Raw genomic sequence first — 6,000 nt, forward strand, 5'->3', positions numbered from 1 at the left:
ACGCCAGCCGTCTCGTTGCAGTCGAGTGAGTGACACGCGTGGCTCCGAAGCGGTCCAGTGATTCCGCGCTAAGCGGTTCGGGGATTCAGCAGTGGGTGGACCACAAGTCTTTCGCCAAGGGAAAGAAGGGAAAACTTTATTTACACTAATGGTTTTTCCTGCGGTTTGGGGGCATCTTCAGAGACGTCTTGGTTCTACCCCCTGGAGCCTTCTCTGTCGAAGTCGTCCGCCTCTAATCAGTGGTCGGTTACCCTCAGTCCAGGGCTCCGCTGGCCACTGCCGCCCGTTGAGCTCGCTGTACCAGATCTTGTTGGTCTTCACAGCGATCGCTGGGCAGCAGAGTCTCCCACTGCTCCGCACTCGAGTTTTGTATTTTGGGGCCCACGTGTATGTTTTGGCAAGCCCATGTGATGTGGTATAGAGTAGGTTTTTCGTCGCACCAGGGACATTTGTCCGTGTATATCGTAGGGTGCATTTTGTTTATTATATGTAGATTTGGGAAAGAGCCTGTTTGTAATTGTCTCCAAGTGACCGCTTCCTCTTTGCTGAGAGATTTGTGCGGTGGGGGATATCGCATTCTTCTGCCTCTATAGTTTTGTAGTATGGCCGAGTATTCCCTGGGTGCTAGCGCAAGTTCCGAGGTCTCGTCGGATGCTCGGAAAGTAATGTATCCTCGAGCTATCCGGTCGGCCTCTTGGTTCCCTGCCACCCCCGTGTGCCCCGGTACCCACACAATTTTGTGTGGGAACTTGTCGTTTTGTTCTTCCTGGTTTTTAATTCTGTCGCTCGCTGCGAGGAGTATACGGAGCGCGTGACGACCTTCCCTGCCATTCATGTAATTTCGGCAGGCTGTTTGAGAGTCCGTGAGTATTGTTAGTCACCGCCCGGTTCTATAGCCCTCCGCCACCGCTAGAGCAATGGCTACTTCCTCGGACTCTGCAGCTGTGCAGCCTCGGAGAGACGCGCTGGTCATTTCGCGTAAAGACGAATCGACCACCGCCGCTACAGCGATTTTGGTATCTCCTCCTCTCCAAGACGCGTCTGTATACACGGTGGTGGCTTGAGGACCGTATGTTTTCTCAATGAATTCGGCCCTCGCTTCTCTTCTGCCTCGATGGATGTTGGCATCCATGTTTTTTTTTTTTGGTATTGGAGCTACCTTGAGGGTCTTGCGAAGCTCGTCGGGGATCGTCGCCGTCCTCGACATTTCTCGCATCTGCTCGCGGTATCCGAGCCTCTTCAGGAGCGCTCTTCCAGTCGTTGTTTGCAACAGCCTGAGTTTTTGCGACTCAAGCTGCGCCTCTCGTAGCTCCTCAAAGGTGTTATGTAATCCCAGGGCCATGCGTTTTTCTGTAGACGTGTTGCGTGGTAGTCGGAGCGCTGTCTTATACGGTTTGCGTAGCAGGGCATCCACTTGTTGTATTTCGTTTTTGTTGAGGCACTGGTAGCGTAGGCTGTACGTGATTCGACTAACTACTAGGCTTCTGACTAGTTTTAGTGCGTCCTCTTCACGCATGCCATGTCGCCTTTTTGTGCTGCGGGTGATCATGCGTGCGACTTGTAGCGTTGTTGCTTTCAGTAGGGTAAAAGTGTGAGTACTGCGCTAGTTGGATTGAACCCACATGCCCAAAATTCTTATTGTTGTCTTTTCGGGTATTGGCGTCCCTTCTAGGTAGACGTTGAGTTTTAGGTACTCGTTGGTTGGGACGGTCTGGTTTTGCTTGCCTCTCCAGACTCTCTGCAGTTCCGATTTCTCGGTCGAGCATGCGAGTGCTCTTTCTGCGAGGTTTTGCTCTACACAAGAGGCCGCTTGCTGTAGCCTTTCTTTCTTCCCTCCGAGACAGCCCGCGTTTGTCCAGACTGTTATATCGTCAGCATACATTGCATGCCTGATGCCTTCGATGTTCTCTAGTTTTCGAGCTAGGCCTATCATAGCTATGTTGAAAAGCGCACTTTAGAATTTCCAAAGTGTCTTCGGTATTTTTATGAGGAAAGGAAATCCGCAGTATCTTCCTCCCAGAGCTGCGAAAGCATTAGAGCGGAGCTTGGAAAGCAGAGGGTAAAATTTGTATATTGGTTTTTGAGGAAAGGAAATGCGCAATATTTGTCTCACACATCTTGGTGGACACCTAAACCAGAGGGTGGTGGTGGTGAAACTTTGTTTCCTGCGGATGTAGAGGAGCGACCCGAAGTCGCCCCCCGCTTAAAGGCGGACGATATCCCTTGGGCAGCGGCGGCGTCTTCAGCCAGCTGGAGGAGCTTCATCTGTGTCGCCGGGTCGGGGCTGAGCAATAGAGCCTCCCAATGACCAGAGTCGGTAATGAACTGACTCGCGGGTAGGGACTGATGGGAGTTCCAGATCACATGATTTAGATCGGCTTAGCTATCACAATGTTTGCATTTGTCTGAGTAGAGTTCTTCCGAATAGAAGCTACATAATCGGGGTTTTGGATAGGTGTTAGTTTGAAATTTACGCCAGGTTTTGGCCTGTTGTTTGGAGAGCGTTTTATCTGCTGGGGGGAATCTGAGTGTTGCAAGCCTGTAGTGCTGGAGGATTTCTCTGTAAGAAAACAACCTGTCCTTGCCATAGTATAGGGCGGGAGAGCTGCACGAACCAGCTCAGTGGGACAGTTCTCGAGCTAGGTTATGAGCCGCCTCAATACCAGCAAGGGAGGCATGAGCAGGCGTCAGGATTAGGCGAATGCGCCGCGTGGGCTGATAATTTAGCAGAATCCGTGCTGCTTGTGGGGAGATTCTTCCACGATACGTAACTACACGTTTGGGAAAATGAACCAGAGGGAAGGCGCATAGCTGCCCTGTTGGAACAGTCGACACCTCAATCTTGCTTTAATCTACGGGGCGGTACTGATAGATGTGCGCTGCATGCTGTGCGCTGTGACCTGCCAGAGTCACAGGGTGGGTGGGGACTTTAATGTTGATATAGAGACAAGCGGGATTTTCTTACCACTTATGCGGGAGAACATCTCGTTCCTCTCGCTCATAATGGCTCCCAGCAGGGTGCCGAACCAGAACCGGAACCGGAACCGAACCGAAAACCGGCACCGAACCTAAATTTTTGCGCGCAACCGGAACCGAATCGGACCCGAATTTTTTCCGCCATCTTGGAATTGAACCTGAACCGGAACGGATCGAAGGAACCGTTCCGAACCGGTTCGGGGCACGGTTCCGGCCGACTTTTGCTGCCAACTTACCTTGACTTTTTTTTAATATTGTGTATAACGCGCTGTTCTCCTTCATTTCAAAAGCCCCACCGCACACTGCAAACATTAGAATCATTTTGCAAAACTGTCTCTTGCAAAAAAATGAAAAGAAGAAATAAAAACATATTGCCTCATGCATCGCACCAATCTTCGTTGTTGGGCTGTTGTTTCATCGCGAACACGGGTGGCCGCTATACTGCACAACTGTGCCTCCTATGGAAGAGATCCACCATTTGTGTTCTCCTACGCAGTGAAATGACAGCGTCTAATGCGGAAGTTGAATAAATGTGAAAATAAATATCATACTCATGCACAACTAGAAAACGAAATGATGAATCTGCTCCAAAAAAAAAACGTCATGCAAATCAGTCTTATTTGCCTCTTGTTGGACGCCGTCGTAATGAGTCGCATTGTACTTGCATGGCAGCCGTATACGTTGCTGCGCCAGCACACGCAGTTTGTTAGACGTAGACGTCAAAATGATAAGTCGACGGTGATTTGAGAAGGCCGCCTTGGGCAGCAATTCGCTTGTCCGTTCTTGAGTTGCAACTGAACCTATAGCTCGAAAATAATTCCTTGAGTGGATTTCCCACTTCGTCTTCTATTTCTTTTGTCCCTAGAGTGATATGCTTCTTCTATTTCCCTTGGCAAGTTAAATTATGTCATGAGTTAAGCTCTGATGTTCCAATGTGAATGCTATGTGGAGCAAGGCACTGCGTGGAATTGTTGACGGCAGTATTAAAACACAAACTCAGTTTGGTGAGCTGTCGTGTCGTGTCGGCCTGTCGTGTCGGCCCTTAAATAAAAGAATGACTTACAAAGGCATGCGCATCAGTTACGGCGCGTAGACCAAAGACAATCCACAAAGCGGATGTCCAGTGATGTCCCTTCGTCGCAAGTCACATTTGAAAAAACTGATTAAGTGCCATGTTTAAGCGGATGCTGAAACTTCACGAATCTAGCGGCGACTATTTTAGCAAAGAAGATCAGCTCTGTCTAAAAGATCAAGACCGGGACGGCATAAAAAAAATGGTAACCGAATTGGCGCCACCTGAAAAAGCCACTGTTGAACTACAAACGGAACAACTAACAGTAGGTGATTTCTACGGCGTCCGGCTTAAATTCCGATTACAGGTGTCCAAACTTCACACCTCGGTAGTGAGCAACATAACAGACGCCATAAAAAGACGCGAGAAGCTTTTGTTGGCGAGCGACCTGTTTTGTGCCGCCATTTATCTCGATCATTACGTTGACCAGCGAGGAAAGTTGCCGAGAAAAACAGCATTTGGTCACCACATGGAAGCGGCTTCGTACGATCGGCGGCGATCAGGTACCGCTACAGGCGGCAGCAGAATCTCCCTCTAGGAGCTTACAAACAGAGGGTGAGCTTGAAGGGTTTCTTATGGAAAGGGAAGAACACTGCCTGTAAGGACTTGGAGAGGGCGACAGTTCTCTCAGAATCGAAGACTTACGCAGCCTGCTCGACGCATTTGAAATTGTGCCCAGAATAAGCAGACTCGAGTGTTGTGGAATTTCGGGAGGGCAAGAAAGTTGCGGCGCCCAGAGCTGTATGCAACCGCTACAGTAGCGCTTGCTATGCCAGCTACATAAGTCAGCGCAAAGAGAACATTTTCTGGGCTAAAGTACACCCTTTCTTATCATGGAACCCGGATGACTCCAACACCATCATCATCTTCAGCCTGACTACGCCCACTGCAGGGCAAAGACCTCTCCCATGTCTCTCCAAGTAACCCTGTCCTTTGCGAGTCGCGGCCCTCCTATCCCTGCAAACTTCTTAATCTAATCCGCTCACCAAACTTTCTGCCGCCCACTGCTAAGCTTGCCTTCTGTTGGAATCCAGTTCGTTACCCTTAAGGGGCAGCGGTTATCTTGCCTTCGCATTACATGCCCTGCACAAGAACATTTACAATCCTTTATTAAGGCGGAAGCCTTTAATGCCTCATTGTTGTAAGCAGGGGTTGTCGACAGTAATGTCACGCTTTTCAATTGGTCTAAATGGTCGTGACGTCACAGTGCGCGAATTTCAAACGGGGCCAATTGTACTTTGGCTAGTAACCATGCAACCAATTAAAGGGATCGTATAGTGATGTTCCAAGTAAGTGGGACTGAGTTTAGTGAATTGCTTACTTAACCAATTAGCCTAATTAATCTTTTTTTCTCAAGAAGTCCTGCCATGGGGAGATTGGGGAGAGCATTGCAGCCCAATCAAACAGATTATGCGCGAATGGCTATCCGGCTCACCTCATTTCAAGGGCAGCGGAGAAATTGCTTAGGCAGGTGAAGCATGGGGCTCGGCCGAGTGCAAGAAACGAAAATAAAATTAAAAGACCGGCAGTGGTTCCAAATGCGCACAGCATGTCCCATGGGCTCAAAAAAGTTGCAGGCAGATATGGTGTTGACGTCGTGTTTTCTGCCCCGAAGAAATCAGGCAGGATGTGCAAACAGGTAAGGCAGAGGCAGGGGGGAAACAAAAGGGCTTGTCAGGTGCGCCATGTTTCCCCTTATGTAACTTGCGAGGTAGGGGTAGTATACCAAATTCCCTTCTCGTGTGGCGCCACATATATTGGCCAAACAGGAAGATGCATCAACAAGCGACTCATGGAAAATGAGAACACCAGAAAAAAAAGACCCCCTGTCACACTTGGCGGTCCACTGAAGAAAGTGCAAATGTAAACATGAAAAAGATTACGAATAAAGAAAATCAGAAGGAGACCCTCTCGCTAAATGTTGCAAGAAATGCAAATGTACCTCCGACTAT

The sequence above is a fragment of the Amblyomma mixtum genome, chromosome 4, assembly GCF_055824585.1.
Source record: "Amblyomma mixtum isolate Tamu chromosome 4, ASM5582458v1, whole genome shotgun sequence".
Classification (NCBI taxonomy): domain Eukaryota; kingdom Metazoa; phylum Arthropoda; class Arachnida; order Ixodida; family Ixodidae; genus Amblyomma; species Amblyomma mixtum.